This window comes from Somniosus microcephalus, chromosome 12 (genome assembly GCF_052327205.1).
Source record: "Somniosus microcephalus isolate GS21.2 chromosome 12, FLI_Smic_1.0, whole genome shotgun sequence".
Taxonomy (NCBI): domain Eukaryota; kingdom Metazoa; phylum Chordata; class Chondrichthyes; order Squaliformes; family Somniosidae; genus Somniosus; species Somniosus microcephalus.
Genome location: NC_140998.1, coordinates 218,450,117 through 218,472,999, shown reverse-complemented (window position 1 = coordinate 218,472,999; position 22,883 = coordinate 218,450,117). Strand labels below are relative to the sequence as shown.

The window sequence follows — 22,883 nt, the reverse complement described above, 5'->3', positions numbered from 1 at the left end:
GTAAAGCTCCCTCCACACTGTCCCATCAGACACTCCCAGGGCAGGTACAGCACGGGTTAGATACAGAGTACAGCTCCTTCAACACTGTCCCTATCAAACACTCCCAGGGCAGGTACAGCACGGGTTAGATACAGAGTAAATCTCCCTCTACACTGTCCCCATCAAACACTCCCAGGGCAGGTACAGAATGGGTTAGATACAGAGTAAAGCTCCCTCTACACTGTCCCATCTAACACTCCCAGGGCAGGTACAGCACGGGTTAGATGCAGAGTAAAGCTCCCTCTACACTGTCCCATCAAACACTCCCAGGGCAGGTACAGCATGGGTTAAATACAGAGTAAAGCTCCCTCTACACTGTCCCCATCAAACACTCCCAGGGCAGGTACAACACGGGTTAGATACAGAGTAAAGCTCCCTCTGCACTGTCCCATCCAACACTCCCAGGGCAGGTACAGAACCGGTTAGATACAAAGCAAAGCTCCCTCTACACTGTCCCATCAAACACTCTCGGGGCAGGTACAGCAAGGGGTAGATACAGCGTAAAGCTCCCTCTACACTGTCCCATCAAACACTCCCAGGGCATGTACAGCATGGGTTAGATACAGAGTAAAGCTCCCTCGACACTGCCCCATCAAACACACCAAGGGCAGGTACAGCACGGGTTAGATACAGAGTAAAGCTCCCTCTAAACTATCCCATCAAACACTCCCAGGGCAGGTACAGCATGGGTTAGATACAGAGTAAAGCTCCCTCTACACTTTCCCATCAAACACTCCCAGGGCAGGAACAGCACCGGTTAGGTACAGAGTAAAGCTCCCTCTACACTGTCCCATCAAATAATCCCAGGGCAGGTACAGCACGGGTTAGATACAGAGTAAAGCTCCCTCTACACTGTCCCATCGAACACTCCCAGGGCAGGTACAGCAAGGGGTAGATACAGAGTAAAGCTCCCTCTACACTGTCCCATCAAACACTCCCAGGACAGGTACAGCACAGGTTAGATACAGAGTAAAGCTCCCTCTACACTGTCCCATCAAACACTCCCAGGACAGGTACAGCACAGGTTAGATACAGAGTAAAGCTCCCTCAACACTGTCCCATCAAACACTCCCAGTGCAGGCACAGCACAGGTTAGATACAGAGTAAAGATCCCTCTACACTGTCCCATCAAACACTCCCAGGACAGTTACAGCACGGGGTTAGATACAGAGTAAATCTCCCTCTACACAGTCCCATCAAACACTCCCAGGGCAGGTACAGTACGGGTTAGATGCAGAGTAAATCTTCCTCTACACTGTCCCATCATACAATCCCAGGGCAGGTACAGCACGGGTTAGATACAGAGTAAAGCTCCCTCTACGCTGTCCCATCAAACACTCCCAGGGCAGGTACAGCACGGGTTAGGTACAGAGTAAAACTCCCTCTACAATGTCCCCATCAAGCACTCCCAGGGCAGGTACAACACGGGGTTAGATACAGAGTAAAGCTCCCTCTACAGTGTCCCATCAAACACTCCCAGGGCAGGTACAACACGGGGTAAGATACAGAGTAAATCTCCCTCTACAGTGTCCCATCAAACACGCCCAGGGCAGGTAGAGCACGGGGTTAGATACAGAGTAAAGCTCCCTCTACACTGTCCCCATCAAACACTCCCAGGGCATGTACAGCACAGGTTAGATACAGAGTAAAGCTCCCTCTACACTGTCCCATCAAACACTCCCAAGGGAGGTACAGCTCGGGTTAGATACAGATTAAAGCTCCCTCTGCACTGTCCCATCAAACACTCCCAGGGCAGGTACAGCACGGGTTAGATACAGAGTAAAGCTTCCTCTACACTGTCCCATCAAACACTCCCAGGACAGGTACAGCACGGGTTAGATACAGAGTAAAGCTCCCTCTACACTGTCCCATCAAACACTCCCAGGGCAGGTACAGCACGGGGTTAGATACAGAGTAAAGCTCCCTCTACACTGTCCCATCAAACACTTCCAGGGCAGGTACAGCACGGGGTTAGATACAGAGTAAAGCTCCCTCTACACTGTCCCATCAAACACTCCCAGGGCAGGTACAGTACGGGTTAGATGCAGAGTAAATCTTCCTCTACACTGTCCCATCATACAATCCCAGGGCAGGTACAGCACGGGTTAGATACAGAGTAAAGCTCCCTCTACGCTGTCCCATCAAACACTCCCAGGGCAGGTACAGCACGGGTTAGGTACAGAGTAAAACTCCCTCTACAGTGTCCCCATCAAGCACTCCCAGGGCAGGTACAACACGGGGTTAGATACAGAGTAAAGCTCCCTCTACAGTGTCCCATGAAACACTCCCAGGGCAGGTACAACACGGGGTTAGATACAGAGTAAAGCTCCCTCTACACTGTCCCCATCAAACACTCCCAGGGCAGGTACAGAATGGGTTAGATACAGAGTAAAGCTCCCTCTACACTGTCCCATCTAACACTCCCAGGGCAGGAACAGCACGGGTTAGATGCAGAGTAAAGCTCCCTCTACACTGTCCCATCAAACACTCCCAGGGCAGGTACAGCACAGGTTAGATACAGAGTAAAGCTCCCTCAACACTGTCCCATCAAACACTCCCAAGGCAGGTACAGCACGGGTTAGATACAGATTAAAGCTCCCTCTACACTGTCCCATCAAACACTCCCAGGGCAGGTACAGCACGGGTTAGATACAGAGTAAAGCTCCCTCTACACTGTCCCATCAAACACTCCCAGGGCAGGTACAGCACGGGGTAAGATACAGAGTAAAGCTCCCTCTACACTGTCCCATCAAACACTCCCAGGGCAGGTACAGCACGGGGTTAGATACAGAGTAAAGCTCCCTCTACACTGTCCCATCAAACACTCCCAGGGTAGGTACAGCACGGGTTAGATACAGAGTAAAGCTCCCTCCACACTGTCCCATCAGACACTCCCAGGGCAGGTACAGCACGGGTTAGATACAGAGTACAGCTCCTTCTACACTGTCCCTATCAAACACTCCCAGGGCAGGTACAGCACGGGTTAGATACAGAGTAAATCTCCCTCTACACTGTCCCCATCAAACACTCCCAGGGCAGGTACAGAATGGGTTAGATACAGAGTAAAGCTCCCTCTACACTGTCCCATCTAACACTCCCAGGGCAGGTACAGCACGGGTTAGATGCAGAGTAAAGCTCCCTCTACACTGTCCCATCAAACACTCCCAGGGCAGGTACAGCATGGGTTAAATACAGAGTAAAGCTCCCTCTACACTGTCCCCATCAAACACTCCCAGGGCAGGTACAACACGGGTTAGATACAGAGTAAAGCTCCCTCTGCACTGTCCCATCCAACACTCCCAGGGCAGGTACAGAACCGGTTAGATACAAAGTAAAGCTCCCTCTACACTGTCCCATCAAACACTCTCGGGGCAGGTACAGCAAGGGGTAGATACAGCGTAAAGCTCCCTCTACACTGTCCCATCAAACACTCCCAGGGCATGTACAGCATGGGTTAGATACAGAGTAAAGCTCCCTCGACACTGCCCCATCAAACACACCAAGGGCAGGTACAGCACGGGTTAGATACAGAGTAAAGCTCCCTCTAAACTATCCCATCAAACACTCCCAGGGCAGGTGCAGCATGGGTTAGATACAGAGTAAAGCTCCCTCTACACTTTCCCATCAAACACTCCCAGGGCAGGTACAGCACCGGTTAGGTACAGAGTAAAGCTCCCTCTACACTGTCCCATCAAATAATCCCAGGGCAGGTACAGCACGGGTTAGATACAGAGTAAAGCTCCCTCTACACTGTCCCATCGAACACTCCCAGGGCAGGTACAGCAAGGGGTAGATACAGAGTAAAGCTCCCTCTACACTGTCCCATCAAACACTCCCAGGACAGGTACAGCACAGGTTAGATACAGAGTAAAGCTCCCTCTACACTGTCCCATCAAACACTCCCAGGACAGGTACAGCACAGGTTAGATACAGAGTAAAGCTCCCTCAACACTGTCCCATCAAACACTCCCAGTGCAGGCACAGCACAGGTTAGATACAGAGTAAAGATCCCTCTACACTGTCCCATCAAACACTCCCAGGACAGTTACAGCACGGGGTTAGATACAGAGTAAATCTCCCTCTACACAGTCCCATCAAACACTCCCAGGGCAGGTACAGTACGGGTTAGATGCAGAGTAAATCTTCCTCTACACTGTCCCATCATACAATCCCAGGGCAGGTACAGCACGGGTTAGATACAGAGTAAAGCTCCCTCTACGCTGTCCCATCAAACACTCCCAGGGCAGGTACAGCACGGGTTAGGTACAGAGTAAAACTCCCTCTACAGTGTCCCCATCAAGCACTCCCAGGGCAGGTACAACACGGGGTTAGATACAGAGTAAAGCTCCCTCTACAGTGTCCCATCAAACACTCCCAGGGCAGGTACAACACGGGGTTAGATACAGAGTAAAGCTCCCTCTACAGTGTCCCATCAAACACTCCCAGGGCAGGTACAGCACGGGGTTAGATACAGAGTAAAGCTCCCTCTACACTGTCCCCATCAAACACTCCCAGGGCATGTACAGCACAGGTTAGATACAGAGTAAAGCTCCCTCTACACTGTCCCATCAAACACTCCCAAGGGAGGTACAGCACGGGTTAGATACAGATTAAAGCTCCCTCTGCACTGTCCCATCAAACACTCCCAGGGCAGGTACAGCACGGGTTAGATACAGAGTAAAGCTTCCTCTACACTGTCCCATCAAACACTCCCAGGACAGGTACAGCACGGGTTAGATACAGAGTAAAGCTCCCTCTACACTGTCCCATCAAACACTCCCAGGGCAGGTACAGCACGGGGTTAGATACAGAGTAAAGCTCCCTCTACACTGTCCCATCAAACACTTCCAGGGCAGGTACAGCACGGGGTTAGATACAGAGTAAAGCTCCCTCTACACTGTCCCATCAAACACTCCCAGGGCAGGTACAGTACGGGTTAGATGCAGAGTAAATCTTCCTCTACACTGTCCCATCATACAATCCCAGGGCAGGTACAGCACAGGTTAGATACAGAGTAAAGCTCCCTCTACGCTGTCCCATCAAACACTCCCAGGGCAGGTACAGCACGGGTTAGGTACAGAGTAAAACTCCCTCTACAGTGTCCCCATCAAGCACTCCCAGGGCAGGTACAACACGGGGTTAGATACAGAGTAAAGCTCCCTCTACAGTGTCCCATGAAACACTCCCAGGGCAGGTACAACACGGGGTTAGATACAGAGTAAAGCTCCCTCTACAGTGTCCCATCAAACACTCCCAGGGCAGGTACAGCACGGGTTAGATACAGAGTAAAGCTCCCCGTACACTGTCCCATCAAACACTTCTAGGGCAGGTACAGCACGGGGTTAGATGCAGAGTAAAGCTCCCTCTACACTGTCCCATCAAACACTCCCAGGACAGGTACAGCACGGGTTAGATACAGAGTAAAGCTCCCTCTACACTGTCCCATCAAACAATCCCAGGGCAGGTACAGCACGGGTTAGATACAGAGTAAAGCTCCCTCTACACTATCCCATCAAACACTCCCAGGACAGGTACAGCACGGGTTAGGTACAGAGTAAAACTCCCTCTACACTGTCCCATCAAACGCTCTCGGGGCAGGTACAGCATGGGGTAGATACAGAGTAAAGCTCCCTCTACACTGTCCCATCAAACACTCCCAGGGCAGGTCCAGCACGGGTTAGATACACAGTAAAGCTCCCTCTACACTGCCCCATCAAACACACCCAGGGCAGGTACAGCACCGTTTAGATACAGAGTAAAGCTCCCTCTACACTGTCCCAAACACTCCCAGGGCAGGTACAGCACGGGTTAGATACAGAGTAAAGCTCCCTCTACACTTTCCCATCAAACACTCCCAGGGCAGGTACAGCACAGGTTAGATACAGAGTAAAGCTCCCTCTACACTGGCCCATCAAACACTCCCAGGGCAGGTACAGCACGGGTTACATACAGAGTAAAGCTCCATCTACACTGTCCCATCAAACATTCCCAGGGCAGGTACAGCACGGGTTAGATACAGAGTAAAGCTCCCTCTACACTTTCCCATCAAACACTCCCAGGGCAGGTACAGCACGGGGTTAGATACAGAGTAAAGCCTCCTCTACACTGTCCCATCAGACACTCCCAGGGCAGGCACAGCACGGGCTAGATACAGAGTAAAGCTCCCTCTACACTGTCCCATCAAACACTCCCAGGGCAGGTACAGCACGGGTTAGATAGAGAGAAAAGCTCCCTCTACACTGTCCCATCAAAGACTCCCAGGGCAGATACAGCACGGGTTAGATTCAGAGTAAAGCTTCCTCTACACTGTCCCATCAAACACTCCCAGGGCAGGTACAGCAAGGGGTAGATACAGAGGAAAGCTCCCTCTACACTGTCCCATGAAACACTCCCAGGGCAGTTACAGCACGGGTTAGATGCAGAGCAAAGCTCCCTCTACACTGTCCCATCAAACACTCCCAGGGCAGGTACAGCACGGGGTTAGAAACAGAGTAAAGCTCCCTCTACACTGTCCCATCAAACACTCCCAGGACAGGTACAGCACAGGTTAGATCCAGAGTAAAGCTCCCTCAACACTGTACCATCAAACACTCCCAGTGTAGGTACAGCACGGGTTAGATCCAGAGTAAAACTCCCTCTACACTGTCCCATTAAACACTCCCAGGACAGGTACAGCATGGGTTTAGAGACAGAGTAAAGCTCCCTCTACACTGTCCCATCAAACACTCCCAGGGCAGGTACAGTACGGGTTAGATACAGAGTAAATCTTCCTCTACATTGTCCCATCATACACTCCCAGGGCAGGTACAGCACGGGTTAGATACAGAATAAAGCTCCCTCTACGCTGTCCCATCAAAGACTCCCAGGGCAGGTACAGCACGGGTTAGGTACCGAGTAAAACTCCCTCTACATTCTCCCATCAAACACCCCCAGGGCAGGTACTGCACGGGTTAGATACAGAGTAAACCTCCCCCTACACTGTCCCATCAAACACTTCCAGGGCAGGTACAGCACGGGGTTAGACACAGAGTAAAGCTCCCTCTACACTTTCCCATCAAACACTCCCAGGGCAGGTACAGCAAGGGGAAGATACAGAGTAAAACTCCCTCTACACTGTCCCATCAAACACTCCCAGGGCAGGTACAGCACGGGTTAGATACAGAGTAAAGCTCCCTCTACACTGTCCCATCAAACAGTCCCAGGGCATCTACAGCACGGGTTAGATACAGAGTAAAGCTCCCTCTACACTGTCCCATCAAACACTCCCAGGGCAGGTGCAGCACGGGTTAGATACAGAGTAAATCTCCCTCTGCACTTTCCCATCAAACACTCCCAGGGCAGGTACACCAAGGGCTAGATACAGAGTAAAGCTCCCTCTGCACTGTCCCATCAAACACTCCCAGGGCAGGTACAGCACGGGTTAGATACAGAGTAAAGCTCCCTCTACACTGTCCCATCAAACAGTCCCAGGGCATGTACAGCACGGGTTAGATACCGAGTAAAGCTACCTCTACAGTGTCCCATCAAACACTCCCAGGGCAGGTACAACACGGGGTTAGATACAGAGTAAAGCTCCCTCTACAGTGTCCCATCAAGCACTCCCACGGCAGGTAGTGCACGGGTTAGATACAGAGTAAAGCTTCCCGTACACTGTCCCATCAAACACTTCTGGGGCAGGTACAGCACGGGGTTAGATACAGAGTATAGCTCCCTCTACACTGTCCCATCAAACACTCCCAGGACAGGGACAGCACGGGTTAGATACAGAGTAAAGCTCCCTCTACACTGTGCCATCAAACACTCCCAGGGCAGGTACAGCACGGGTTAGATACAGAGTAAAGCTCCCTCTACACAGCCCCATCAAACACTCCCAGGACAGGTACAGCACCGGTTAGATACAGAGTAAATCTCCCTCTACACTGTCCCATCAAACACTCCCAGGGCAGGTACAGCACGGGGTTAGAAAAAGAGTTAAGCTCCCTCTACACTGCCCCATCAAACACTCCCAGGAGATGTACAGCACAGGTTAGATACAGAGTAAAGCTCCCTCTACACTGTCCCATCAAACACTCCCAGTGCAGGTACAGCACGGGTTAGATACAGAGTCAAGCTCCCTCTACACTGTCCCATCAAACACTCCCAGGACAGGTACAGCACGGGGTTAGATACAGAGTAAAGCTCCCTCTACACTGTCCCATCAAACACTCTCGGGGCAGGTACAGCAAGGGGTAGATACAGATTAAAGCTCCCTCTACACAGTCCCATCAAACACTCTCGGGCTGGTACAGCACAGGTTAGATACAGAGTAAACCTCCCGCTACACTGTCCCATCAAACACTCCCAGGGCAGGTACAGCAAGGGGTAGATACAGAGTAAATCTCCCTCTACACTGTCCCATCAAACACTCCCAGGGCAGGTACAGCACGGGTTAGATACAGAGCAAAGCTCCCTCTACACTGTCCCATCAAACACTCGCAGGGCAGGTACAGCACGGGTTAGGTACAGAGTAAAGCTCCCTCTACACTTTCCCATCAAACACTCCCAGGGCAGGTACAGCAAGGGGTAGATACAGAGTAAAGCTCGCTCTACACTGTCCCATCAAACACTCCCAGGGCAGGTACAGCACGGGTTAGATACAGAGTAAAGCTCCCTCTACGCTGTCCCATCAAACAGTCCCAGGGCATGTACAGCACGGGTTAGATACAGAGTAAAGCTCCCTCTGCACTGTCCCAACAAACACTCCCAGGGCAGGTACAGCACGGGTTAGATACAGAGTAAAGCTCCCTCTACACTTTCCCATCAAACACTCCCAGGGCAGGTACAGCAAGGGCTAGATACAGAGTAAAGCTCCCTCTACACTGTCCCATCAAACACCCCCAGGGCAGGTACAGCACGGGTTAGATACAGAGTAAAGCTCCCTCTACACTGTCCCATCAAACAGTCCCAGGGCATGTACAGCACGGGTTAGATACAGAGTAAAGCTCCCTCTACACTATCCCATCAAACACTCCCAGGACAGATACAGCACGGGTTAGGTACAGAGTAAAACTCCCTCTACACTGTCCCATCAAACACTCTCAGGGCAGGTACAGCATGGGGTAGATACAGAGTAAAGCTCCCTCTACACTGTCCCATCAAACACTCTCAGGGCAGGTACAGCACGGGTTAGATACAGAGTAAAGCTCCCTATACACTGCCCGATCAAACACACCCAGGGCATGTACAGCACCGGTTAGATACAGAGTAAAGCTCCCTCTACACTGTCCCATCAAACACTCCCAGGGCAGGTACAGCACGGGTTAGATACAGAGTAAAGCTCCCTCGAGACTTTCCCATCAAACACTCCCAGGGCAGGTACAGCAAGGGGTAGATACAGAGTAAAGCTCCCTCTACACTGTCCCATCAGACAATCCCAGGGCAGGTACAGCACGGGTTAGATAGAGAGAAAAGCTCCCTCTACACTGTCCCATCAAACACTCCCAGGGCAGGTACAGCACGGGTTAGATACAGAGTAAAGCTTCCTCTACACTGTCCCATCAAACACTCCCAGGGCAGGTACAGCAAGGGGTAGATACAGAGTAAAGCTCCCTCTACACTGTCCCATGAAACACTCCCAGGGCAGGTACAGCACGGGTTAGATACAGAGCAAAGCTCCCTCTACACTGTCCCATCAAACACTCCCAGGGCAGGTACAGCACGGGGTTAGAAACAGAGTAAAGTTCCCTCTACACTGTCCCATCAAACACTCCCAGGACAGGTACAGCACAGGTTAGATCCAGAGTAAAGCTCCCTCAACACTGTACCATCAAACACTCCCAGTGTCGGTACAGCACGGGTTAGATCCAGAGTAAAACTCCCTCTACACTGTCCCATTAAACACTCCCAGGACAGGTACAGCATGGGTTTAGAGACAGAGTAAAGCTCCCTCTACACTGTCCCATCAAACACTCCCAGGGCAGGTACAGTGCGGGTTAGATACAGAGTAAATCTTCCTCTACATTGTCCCATCATACACTCCCAGGGCAGGTACAGCACGGGTTAGATACAGAATAAACTCCCTCTACGCTGTCCCATCAAAGACTCCCAGGGCAGGTACAGCACGGGTTAGGTACAGAGGAAAACTCCCTCTACAGTCTCCCATCAAACACTCCCAGGGCAGGTACTGCACGGGTTAGATACAGAGTAAACCTCCCCCTACACTGTCCCATCAAACACTTCCACGGCAGGTACAGCACGGGGTTAGACACAGAGTAAAGCTCCCTCTACACTTTCCCATCAAACACTCCCAGGGCAGGTACAGCAAGGGGTAGATACAGAGTAAAACTCCCTCAACACTGTCCCATCAAACACTCCCAGGGCAGGTACAGCACGGGTTAGATACAGAGTAAAGCTCCCTCTACACTGTCCCATCAAACAGTCCCAGGGCATCTACAGCACGGGTTAGATACAGAGTAAAGCTCCCTCTACACTGTCCCATCAAACACTCCGAGGGCAGGTACAGCACGGGTTAGATACAGAGTAAATCTCCCTCTACACTTTCCCATCAAACACTCCCAGGGCAGGTACAGCAAGGGCTAGATACAGAGTAAAGCTCCCTCTGCACTGTCCCATCAAACACTCCCAGGGCAGGTACAGCACGGGTTAGATACAGAGTAAAGCTCCCTCTACACTGTCCCATCAAACAGTCCCAGGGCATGTACAGCACGGGTTAGATACCGAGTAAAGCTACCTCGACAGTGTCCCATCAAACACTCCCAGGGCAGGTACAACACGGGGTTAGATACAGAGTAAAGCTCCCTCTACAGTGTCCCATCAAGCACTCCCAGGGCAGGTAGTGCACGGGTTAGATACAGAGTAAAGCTCCCCGTACACTGTCCCATCAAACACTTCTGGGGCAGGTACAGCACGGGGTTAGATACAGAGTATAGCTCCCTCTACACTGTCCCATCAAACACTCCCAGGACAGGTACAGCACGGGTTAGATACAGAGTAAAGCTCCCTCTACACTGTGCCATCAAACACTCTCAGGGCAGGTACAGCACGGGTTAGATACAGAGTAAAGCTCCCTCTACACAACCCCATCAAACACTCCCAGGACAGGTACAGCACCGCTTAGATACAGAGTAAATCTCCCTCTACACTGTCCCATCAAACACTCCCAGGGCAGGTACAGCACGGGTTAGATACAGAGTAAAGCTCCCTCTGCACTTTCCCATCAAACACTCCCAGGGCAGGTACAGCAAGGGGTAGATACAGAGTAAAGCTCCCTCTACACTGTCCCATCAGACACTCCCAGGGCAGGAACAGCACGTGTTAGGTACAGAGAAAAGCTCCCTCTTCACTGTCCCATCAAACACTCCCAGGGCAGGTACAGCACGGTTAGATACAGAATAAAGCTTCCTCTACACTGTCCCATCGAAAACTCCCAGGGCAGGTGCAGCAAGGGGTAGATACAGAGTAAAGCTCCCTCTACACTGTCCCATGAAACACTCTTGGGCAGGTACAGCACGGGTTAGATACAGAGCAAAGCTCCCTCTACACTGTCCCATCAAACACTCCCAGGGCAGGTACAGCATGGGGTTAGAAACAGAGTAAAGCTCCCTCTACACTGTCCCCTCAAACACTCCCAGGACAGGTACAGCACAGTTTAGATACAGAGTAAAGCTCCCTCAACACTGTCCCATCAAACACTCCCAGTGCAGGTACAGCACGGGTTAGGTCCAGATTAAAGCTCCCTCTACACTGTCCCAGTAAACACTGCCAGGACAGGTACAGCATTGGTTTAGATACAGAGTAAAGCTCCCTCTACACTGTCCCATCAAACACTCCCACGGCAGGTACAGTACGGGTTAGATACAGAGTAAATCTTCCTCTACATTGTCCCATCATACACTCCCAGGGCAGGTACAGCACGGGTTAGATACAGAGTAAAGCTCCCTCTAAGCTGTCCCATCAAACACTCCCAGGGCAGGTACAGCACGGGTTAGGTACAGAGTAAAACTCCCTCTACAGTGTCCCCATCAAACACTCCCAGGGCAGGTACAGCACGGGGTTAGATACAGAGTAAAGCTCCCTCTACACTGTCCCATCAAACACTCCCAGGGCAGGTACAGCATGGGATAGATACAGAGTAATGCTCCCTCTACACTGTTCCATCAAACACTCCCAGGGCAGGTACAGCACGGGTTAGATACAGAGTCAAGCTCCCTCTACACTGTCCCATCAAACACTCCCAGGACAGGTACAGCACAGGGTTAGATACAGAGTAAAGCTCCCTCTACACTGTCCCATCAAACACTATCGGGGCAGGTGCAGCAAGGGGTAGATACAGAGTAAAGCTCCCTCTACACTGTCCCATCAAACACTCTCGGGCTGGTACAGCATGGGGTAGATACAGTCTAAAGCTCCCTCTACACTGTCCCATCAAACATTCCCAGGGCAGGTACAGCACGGGTTAGATACAGAGTAAAGCTCCCTCTACACTGCCCCATCAAACACACCCAGGGCAGGTACAGCACGGGTTAGATACAGAGTAAAGCTCCCTCTACACTGTCCCATCAAACACTCCCAGGGCAGGTACAGCAAGGAGTAGATACAGAGTAAATCTCCCTCTACACTGTCCTATCAAACACTCCCAGGGCAGATACAGCACGGGTTAGATACAGAGTAAAGCTCCCTCTACACTGTCCCATCATACACTCCCAGGGCAGGTACAGCACGGGTTAGATGCAGAGTAAAGCTCCCTCTACACTTTCCCATCAAACACTCCCAGGGCAGGTACAGCAAGGGGTAGATACAGAGTAAAGCTCCCTCTACACTGTCCCATCAAACACTCCCAGGGCAGGTACAGCACGGGTTAGATACAGAGTAAAGCTCCCTCTACACTGTGCCATCAAACAGTCCCAGGGCATGTACAGCACGGGTTAGATACAGAGTAAGGCTCCCTCTACACTGTCCCATCAAAGACTCCCAGGGCAGGTACAGCAAGGGGTAGACACAGAGTAAAGCTCCCTCTACACTGTCCCATCAAACACTCCCAGGGCAGGTACAGCACGGGTTAGATACAGAGTAAAGCTCCCTCTACACTGTCCCATTAAACACTCCCAGGGCAGGTACAGCACGGGTTAGATACAGAGTAAAGCTCCCTCTACACTGTCCCATCAAACACTCCCAGGGCAGGTACAGCACGGGTTAGATACAGAGTAAAGCTCCCTCTACACTGTCCCATCAAACACTCCCAGGGCAGGTACAGCACGGGTTAGATACAGAGTAAAGCTCCCTCTACACTGTCCCATCAAACACTCCCAGGGCAGGTACAGCACGGGTTAGATTCAGAGTAAAGCTCCCTCTACACTGTCCCATCAAACACTCCCAGGGCAGGTACAGCACAGTTTAGATACAGAGTAAAGCTCCCTCTTCACTGTCCCATCAAACACTCCCAGGGCAGGTACAGCACAGGGTTAGATACAGAGTAAAGCTTCCTCTACACTGTCCCATCAAACACTCCCAGGGCAGGTACAGCACGGGTTAGATACAGAGTAAACTCCCTCTACACTGTCCCATCAAACACTCCCAGGGCAGGTACAGCACGGGTTAGATACAGAGTAAAGCTCCCCCTACACTGTCCCGTCAAACACTCCCAGGGCAGGTGCAGCACGGGTTAGATACAGAGTAAAGCTCCCTCTACACTGTCCCATCAAACACTCCCAGGGCAGGTACAGCACTGGTTAGATACAGAGTAAAGCTCCCTCTACACTGTCCCGTCAAACACTCCCAGGGCAGGTACCCCTGGTGAGGTACCCTCTACTGTACCTCAACGTTGGAATAGCTGGGCTCCTCCTATCCCAGTTTGAGATTTCCATATCTTTCACCAGCCTCCCACTGACAATTAAGTGCCTCATTACTCATTCACATGGCCCATCCTGACTCCTCTCGGCCACAGATTGCGAAGGCCAGTGCTTGGAGCCCGGGTGTTCAGAGATGAAGAGGCACTTGTGCTAACCCAGTGCGCTCCCCGCAGTCCCGGGAGGTTCCATTTTGCCGCAGGAGGTCCCAACGGCTAGAGGCACACGCCAACAGTCGGAGGTTGTGAGATGGTTGGCTCCCTCCCCCGCGCCCCCGACAGGAGCGGTCACTGCGAGGCAGAAGGTCTGGTGGCGGAGTGAGCGAGTGGACACTCCTTGAGACGCAGAATTGTGTCTTCTTCTTCCTCCTTCCGCTGCTCGATCAAGGTGAAGGAGAGAAGAAATAAAGATTAATTAGCATTGAGACCATGATGTGGAGGGTTGGTCGTGAGTTTGTATCATAGAATCACGGAATGGCACAGCAAAGGTGGAGGCCATTCGGCCCATCGTGCCTGTGTCAGCTCTTTGAACGAGCTCTCCAATTAGTCCCACTCCCCCCTGCTCTATCCCCACAACCCTGTGAATTTTTCCCCTTCAAGTATTTATTCAATTCCCCTTTTTGAAAGTTACTATTGAATCTGCTCCCACCGCCCTTTCAGGCAGCGCGTTCCAGATCACAACAACTCGCTGCGTAAAAACAATTCTCCTCATCTCCCCCTCTGGTTCTTTTACCGATTATCTTCAATCTGTGTCCTCTGGTTACCGACCCTCCTGCCACTGGAAACAGTTTCTCCTTATTTACTCCATCAAACACCTCATGATTTTGAACATCTCTATTAAATCTCCCCTTAAACTTCTCTGCTCTAAGGGAGAACAACCCCAGCTTCTCCAGTCTCTCCACATCACTGAAGTCCCTCATCCCTGGAACCATTCCCGTCAATCTCCTCTTAACCTTCTCTGCTCTAAGGAGAACAACCCCAGCTTCTCCAGTCTCTCCACATCACTGAAGTCCCTCATCCCTGGGACCATTCTGGTCAATCTCCCCTTAACCTTCTCTGCTCTAAGGAGAACAACCCCAGCTTCTCCAGTCTCTCCACATCAGTGAAGTCCCTCATCCCTGGGACCATTCTGGTCAATCTCCCCTTAACCTTCTCTGCTCTAATGAGAACAACCCCAGCTTCTCCAGTCTCCCCACATCACTGAAGTCCCTCATCCCTGGAACCGTTCTGGTCAATCTCCCCTTAACCTTCTCTGCTCTAAGGAGAACAACCCCAGCCTCTCCAGTCTCCCCACATCACTGAAGTCCCTCATCCCTGGAACCGTTCTGGTCAATCTCCCCTTAACCTTCTCTGCTCTAAGGAGAACAACCCCAGCTTCTCCAGCCTCTCCACATCACTGAAGTCCCTCATCCCTGGGACCATTCTGGTCAATCTCCTCTTAACCTACTCTGCTCTAAGGAGAACAATCCCAGCTTCTCCAGTCTCTCCACATCACTGAAGTCCCTCATCCCTGGGACCATTCTGGTCAATCTCTCCTTAACCTTCTCTGCTCTGAAGGACACCATTATTGAGTATGAATGGCACTCCATCCTTACCTTTCTCAAGGCGTCTTCAGATTCTCGCAGTTCCTCATAACGCTCTCTGGACTCCCTCAAAGGCTGAACCATCACCTCCTCAAGCTGAGAGAAAAGCTGAATGTAATGGACAACACATATTCCAGTCAGAGATCCCCAGAGCAAGTGGACAACCCAGAACCCTGGTGAGACTCCAACGTGGCAAGATTCCCCCTCGACTAACACTGCGATCCAAAAAGCTTGGTCAAAGAGGTCAGTTTTAATCAGCGCCTTAAAAGAAAGAAAGAATGAGTTACATAGAAACATAGAAGATAGGAGCAGGAGTAGGCCATTCGGCCCCTCGAGCCTGCTCCACCATTCAATGAGATCATGGCTGATCATCCAAATTCAGTACCCTGTCCCTGCCTTCTCCCCATATCCCTTGATCCCTTTAGCCTTAAGGAATATATCCAACGCCTTCTTGAATATATTTAATGAATTGGACTCAACTGCCTTCTGTGGTAGAGAATTCCACAGGTTCACCACTCTCTGGGTGAAGAAATTCCTCCTCATCTCAGTCCTAAATGGCTTACCCCTTATCCTTAGACTGTGACCCCTGGTTCTGGACTCCCCCGCCATCGGGAACATCCTTCCTGCATCTAGTCTGTCTAGTCCTGTTAGAATTTTATAAGTTTCAATGAGATCCCCTTTCATTCTTCTAAACTCTAGCAAATATAAGCCCAATTGACCCAATCTCTCCTCATACGTCATTCCTGCCATCCCGGGTATCAGTCTGGTGAATCTTCGCTGCACTCTCTCCATGGCAAGAACATCCTTCCTCAGATAAGGCGACCAAAACTGCACACAATACTCAAGGTGTGGTCTCACCAAGGCCCTGTACAACTGCAGCAAGACATCCTTGTTCCTGTACTCGAACCCTCTTGCTACGAAGGCCAACATACGATTTGCCTTCTTCACCGCCTGCTGCACCTGCACGCTTACCTTCAGCGACTGGTGCACAAGGACACCCAGGTCTTGTTGCACTTCCCCTTCTCCCAATCTATTGCCGTTCAGACAATAATCTGCCTTCCTGTTTTTGACACCAAAGTGGATAACCTCGCTTTTTTTGAGGTGTGGTCACTGTTGTAATGTAGGAAACGTGGCAGCCAATTTGCGCACAGCAAGCTCCCACAAACAGCAATGTGAGAATGACCGGATAATCTGCTTTTTTGTTATGTATGCCTCAAAGGAGAGAGAGAGGCGGAGAGGTTTAGGGAGGGAATTCCAGAGCTCGGGGCCCAGGTGGCTGAAGACACGGCCACCAATGGTGGAGCGATGGAAATCGGGGGATGCTCAAGTGGCCGGAATTGGAGGAGCGCAGAGATCTGGGAGGGTTGTTGGGGCTGGAGGAGGTTACAGAGATAGGGAGGGTTGTAGGGGCTGGAGGAGGTTACAGAGATAGGGAGGGTTGTAGGAGCTGGAGGAGGTTACAGAGAGAGGGAGGGTTGTAGGGGGCTGGAGGAGGTTACAGACATAGGGAGGGTTGTAGCGGCTGGAGGAGGTTACAGAGATAGGGAGGGTTGTTGGGGCTGGAGGAGCTTACAGAGATAGGGAGGGTTGTTGGGGCTGGAGGAGGTTACAGAGTTAGGAAGGGGTGTAGGGGCTGGAGGAGGTTACAGAGATAGGGAGGGTTGTAGGAGCTGGAGGACGTTACAGAGATAGGGAGGGTTGTAGCGGCTGGAGGAGGTTACAGAGATAGGGAGGATTGTAGGGGCAGGAGGAGGTTACAGAGATAGGGAGGGTTGTTGGGGCTGGAGGAGGTTACAGAGATAGGGAGGGTTGTTTGGGCTGGAGGAGGTTACAGAGATAGGGAGGGTTGTAGGGGCTGGAGGAGGTTACAGAGATAGGGAGGGTTGTAGGGGGCTGGAGGAGGTTACAGAGATAGGGAGGGTTGTAGGGGCTGGAGGAGGTTACAGAGATAGGGAGGGTTGTAGCGGCTGGAGGAGGTTACAGAGATAGGGAGGGTTGTAGGGGCTGGAGGAGGTTACAGAGATAGGGAGGGTTGTAGGGGCTGGAGGAGGTTACAGAGATAGGGACAGTTGTGGGGGCTGGAGGAGGTTACAGAGATAGGGAGGGTTGTAGGGGCTGGAGGAGGTTACAGAGATAGGGAGAGTTGTGGGGGCTGGAGGAGGTTACAGAGTTAGGAAGGGGTGTAGGGGCTGGAGGAGGTTACCGAGATAGGGAGGGTTTTGGAGCTGGAGGAGGTTACAGAGATAGGGAGGGTTGAAGGGGGCTGGAGGAGGTTACAAAGATAGGGAGGGTTTTAGAGCTGGAGGAGGTTACAGAGATAGGGAGGGTTGAAGGGGCTGGAGGAGGTTACAAAGATAGGGAGGGTTGTAGGGCTGGAGGAGGTTACAGAGATAGGGAGGATTGTAGGGGGCTGCGGGAGGTTACAGAGATAGGGAGGGTTGTAGGGGCTGGAGGAGGCTACAGAGATAGGGAGGGTTGTAGGGGGCTGGAGGAGGTTACAGAGATAGGGAGGGTTGTAGGGGCTGGAGGAGGTTACAGAGATAGGGAGGGTTGTAGGGGCTGGAGGAGGTTACAGAGATAGGGAGGGTTGTAGGGGCTGGAGGAGGTTACAGAGATAGGGAGGGTTGTAGGGGCTGGAGGAGGTTACAGAGATAGGGAGGGTTGTAGGGGCTGGAGGAGGTTACAGAGATAGGGAGAGTTGTGGGGGCTGGAGGAGGTTACAGAGATAGGGAGGGTTGTAGGGGCTGGAGGAGGTTACAGATATAGGGAGAGTTGTGGGGGCTGGAGGAGGTTACAGAGTTAGGGAGGGGTGTAGGGGCTGGAGGAGGTTACCGAGATAGGGAGGGTTTTGGAGCTGGAGGAGGTTACAGAGATAGGGAGGGTTGAAGGGGGCTGGAGGAGGTTACAAAGATAGGGAGGGTTTTAGAGCTGGAGGAGGTTACAGAGATAGGGAGGGTTGAAGGGGCTGGAGGAGGTTACAAAGATAGGGAGGGTTGTAGGGCTGGAGGAGGTTACAGAGATAGGGAGGATTGTAGGGGGCTGCGGGAGGTTACAGAGATAGGGAGGGTTGTAGGGGCTGGAGGAGGTTACAGAGATAGGGAGTGTTGTAGGGGGCTGGAGGAGGTTACAGAGATAGGGAGGGTTGTAGGGGCTGGAGGAGGTTACAGAGATAGGGAGGGTTGTAGGGGCTGGAGGAGGTTACAGAGATAGGGAGGGTTGTAGGGGCTGGAGCAGGTTACAGTGATAGGGAGGGTTGTAGGGGGCTGGAGGAGGTTACAGAGATAGGGAGGGTTGTTGGTGGAAGAGGTTACAGAGATAGGGAGGGTTGTAGGGGCTGGAGGAGGTTACAGAGATAGGGAGGGGGCGAGGAGACCATGGAGGGATTTGAACACATAGATGAGAATTTTAATTGGACTGAGAGCCAAAGTAGTGCGGCGCTCCCTCAGTCCCGCCCCTCCGACAGTGCGGCGCTCCCTCAGTACCGCCCCTCCGACAGTGCGGCGCTCCCTCAGTACTGCCCCTCCGACAGTGTGGCGCTCCCTCAGTACTGCCCCTCCGACAGTGCGGCGCTGCCTCAGTACTGCCCCTCCGACAGTGCGGCACTCCCTCAGTACTGCCCCTCCGACAGTGCGGCGCTCCCTCAGTACTGCCCCTCCGACAGTGCGGCACTCCCTCAGTACTGCCCCTCCGACAGTGCGGCGCTCCCTCAGTACTGCCCCTCCGACAGTGCGGCGCCAACTCAGTACTGCCCCTCCTACAGTGCGGCACTCCCTCAGTACTGCCCCTCCGACAGTGCGGCGCTCCCTCAGTACTGCCCCTCCGACAGTGCGGCGCTCCCTCAGTACTGCCCCTCCGACAGTACGGCGCTCCCTCAGTACTGCCCCTCCGACAGTGCGGCACTCTCTCAGTACTGCCCCTCCGACAGTGCGGCACTCCCTCCGTACTGCCCCTCCGACAGTGCGGCGCTCCCTCAGTACTGCCCCTCCGACAGTGCGGCGCTCCCTCAGTATTGCCCCTCCGATAGTACGGCGCTCCCTCAGTACTGCCCCTCCGACAGTGCAGCGCTCCCTCAGTACTGCCCCTCCGACAGTGCGGCGCTCCCTCAGTACTGCCCCTCCGACAGTACGGCGCTCCCTCAGTACCGCCCCTCCGACAGTGCGGCGCTCCCTTAGTCCCGCCCCTCCGACAGAGAGAGTGTGCTGAACCCACTGAACCTCAGCTGACCCATGCCCCCGTTACCTTCGCCATTCCTTCAAACATGGGAATGAGGACAAATTCGATGAATCCGATTTGTGCGTTGGGCTTGGTGACTTTATCTCGGTCCATGAAAGAAGTCACAGGTAGACCTTCCGACTTTTCTCGGTCACTCTGCGGAAAAAACAAATAAATCGACTTTAAGAAGAAGCGAAAGATTTATAGACCTGTACTGTTAACCCTTTGAGAGCAGTATCGGACTCCTTGCTCAAAACCTTCCATTCCAGGACCTCTTGAGTCCAGCCAAGGGCAGACGGGGCCTCGGTTTAACATCTCATCTGAGAGACGGCACCTCCGACAGTGCAGCACTCCCTCAGTACTGGCCCTCCGACAGTGCGGCGCTCCCTCAGTACTGCCCCTCCGACAGTGCGGTGCTCCCTCATTACTGCCCCTCTGACAGTGCGGCACTCCCTCAGTACTGCTCCTCCGACAGTGCAGCGCTCCCTCATTACTGCCCCTCTGACAGTGCGGCGCTCCCTCAGTACTGCCCCTCCGACAGTGCGGCGCTCCCTCAGTACTGACCCTCTGACAGTGCGGCGCTCCCTCAGTACTGCCCCTCCGACAGCGCGGCGCTCCCTCAGTACTGCCCCTCCGACAGTGCGGCGCTCCCTCAGTACAGCCCCTCTGACAGTGCGGCGCTCCCTCAGTACCGCCCCTCCGATAGTGCGGCGCTCCCTCAGTACTGGCACTGGGGAGTGTCGGCCTGGATTATGGGGCTCGAGTCTGTGGAGTGGGGACTCGAACCCATGACCTTCCGAATCAGAGTAACCGAACCAAGGCCACACCCAACCTACCTCTCCTTACTAACAACAGAAAATGCTGGAAAAACTCAGCAGGTCAGGCAACATCCGTGGAGAGAAATTTGAGTTGACGTTTCGGGTTTGACCCTTCTTCAAAACTTTGTTTTGAAGAAGGGTCAAACCCGAAACGTCAACTCAAATTTCTCTCCACGGATGTTGCCTGACCTGCTGAGTTTTTCCAGCATTTTCTGTTGTTATTTCGGATTTCCAACATCTGCAGTATTTTGCTATCCTACCTCTCCTTACGGTGTTGTTCCCAAATCGAATGAGCCAATCCTGCTGGTCCGGGCCGGCCGGTTGGTGGACATCAGGAAGTTGAAGAAAGGCAAGGAACCAACACTTGAAGGTTTCGGCAAATATCGTTGGGAAACCGACTGCTTACCTGCATGAAGTACTCCTGCAAGAGACAGTCCACCCAGGGCTCGGAAACCTCTGTCGGCCTCACCTCGTTCGAGATGTCGCAGCATTTTATCAACATCTGTTTGAGCTGCAAGAGAAAACTCAGTCAAGGGCGGTGATGGATTAAACCCCTCGGATCCTTGTGGGTCGGAAGAGCAAAGTGGACCTCCGGTGGGAACAGGCGAACTCATCATTAGCAGCAGCGATACAGGTCACCAAAGCAACGGCCTTTGGATTCTCTGGCGCTCCGAAGAACGAGAGGTGATCTCATTGAAACGTGTGACATTCTGAGGGGGATTGACAGGGTAGATGCTGAGAGGTTGTTTCCCCCCTGGCTGGGGAGTCTAGAACCAGGGGTCACAGTCTCAGGATAAGGGGTCGTCCATTTAGGACTGAGATGAGGAGGAGGCAGACAGGAAGCAAAGAGTTGGAATAAACGAGTCTTTTTCCAAGTGGCAGGCAGTGACTAGTGGGGCACCGCAGGGATCGGTCCGAGGACCCCTGCTATTCACAATATATATTAATGATCTAAACGAGGGAACTAGATGTAATATCTCCAAATTTGCAGACGACACAAAGCTGGGTGGGCGTGTGTGCTGTGAGGAGGATGCGGAGAAACTCCAGTATGATTTGGACAGGTTGGGTGATTGGGCAGATGCAGTATAATGTGGATAAATGCGAGGTTATTAATGATCTAGACAAGGGAACTAGATGTAATATCTCCAAGTTTGCAGATGACACAAAGCTGGGTGGGCGTGTGTGCTGTGAGGAGGATGCCGAGAAACTCCAGTATGATTTGGACAGGTTGGGTGATTGGGCAGAAGCATGGCAGATGCAATATAACGTGGATAAATGCAAGGTTATCCACATTGGTGTCAAAAACATGAAGGCAGATTATTATCTGAATGGCAATGGATTGGGAGAAGGGGAAGTGCAACGAGACCTGGGTGTCCTTGTGCACCAGTCGCTGAAGGTAAGCATGCAGGTGCAGCAGGCGGTTAAGAAGGCAAATGGTATGTTGGCCTTCGTAGCGAGAGGGTTCGAGTACAGGAACAAGGATGTCTTGCTGCAGTTGTACAGGGCCTTGGTGAGACCACATCTTGTGTAATGTGTGCAGTTTTGGTCGCCTTATCTGAGGAAGGATGTTCTTGCCATGGAGGGAGTGCAGCGAAGATTCACCAGACTGATACCTGGGATGGCAGGAATGACGTATGAGGAGAGATTGGGTTGATTGGGCTTATACTCGCTGGAGTTTAGAAGAATGAGAGGGGATCTCACTGAAACTTATAAAATTCTAACAGGACTAGACAGACAGGATGCAGGAAGGATGTTCCCGATGGTCGGGGAGTCCAGAACCAGGGGTCACAGTCTAAGGATAAGGGGTAAGCCATTTAGGACTGAAATGAGGAGGAATTTCTTCACCCAGAGAGTGGTGAACCTGTGGAATTCTCTACCACAGAAGGCAGTTGAGGCCAATTCATTAAATATATTCAAGAAGGAGTTAGATATATTTCTTAAGGCTAAAGGGATCAAGGGAAATGGGGATTGGGCGGGATAGTGGAGATGAGGTAGAAGATCAGCCATGATCTCTTTGAATGGCAGAGCAGGCTCGAGGGGCCGAATGGCCGACTCCTGCTCCTAATTCTAATGTTCATACAAAAGTGAACCAAGCACTGGGACTTATTTCTAGGGGTGTAGAATTCGAAACTGGTGAAGTGACATGAAACTTGTCTAGGACCCTGGTCAGGCCGCACTTGGAGTATCATGCATTGTTCAGGACCCCATACTATAAAAAGGACATAGAAGCCTCGGTTTAATGTCTCATCTGAAAGATCGCACCTCTGACAGTGCAGCGCTCCCTCAATACTGCCCCTCCGACAGTGCGGCGCTCCCTCAGTACTGCCCCTCCGACAGTGCGACGCTCCCTCAGTACTGCCCCTCCGACAGTGCAGCGCTCCCTCAGTA

General features: G+C 52.2%; 1 pseudogene; it reads right to left on the bottom strand.

Moving 5' to 3' along the window:
- Window positions 1-14,170: 14,170 nt before the first annotated feature.
- LOC147110131 (high affinity cGMP-specific 3',5'-cyclic phosphodiesterase 9A-like) overlaps window positions 14,171-22,883 on the bottom strand; it is a 156,551-nt pseudogene continuing 147,838 nt past the window's right edge.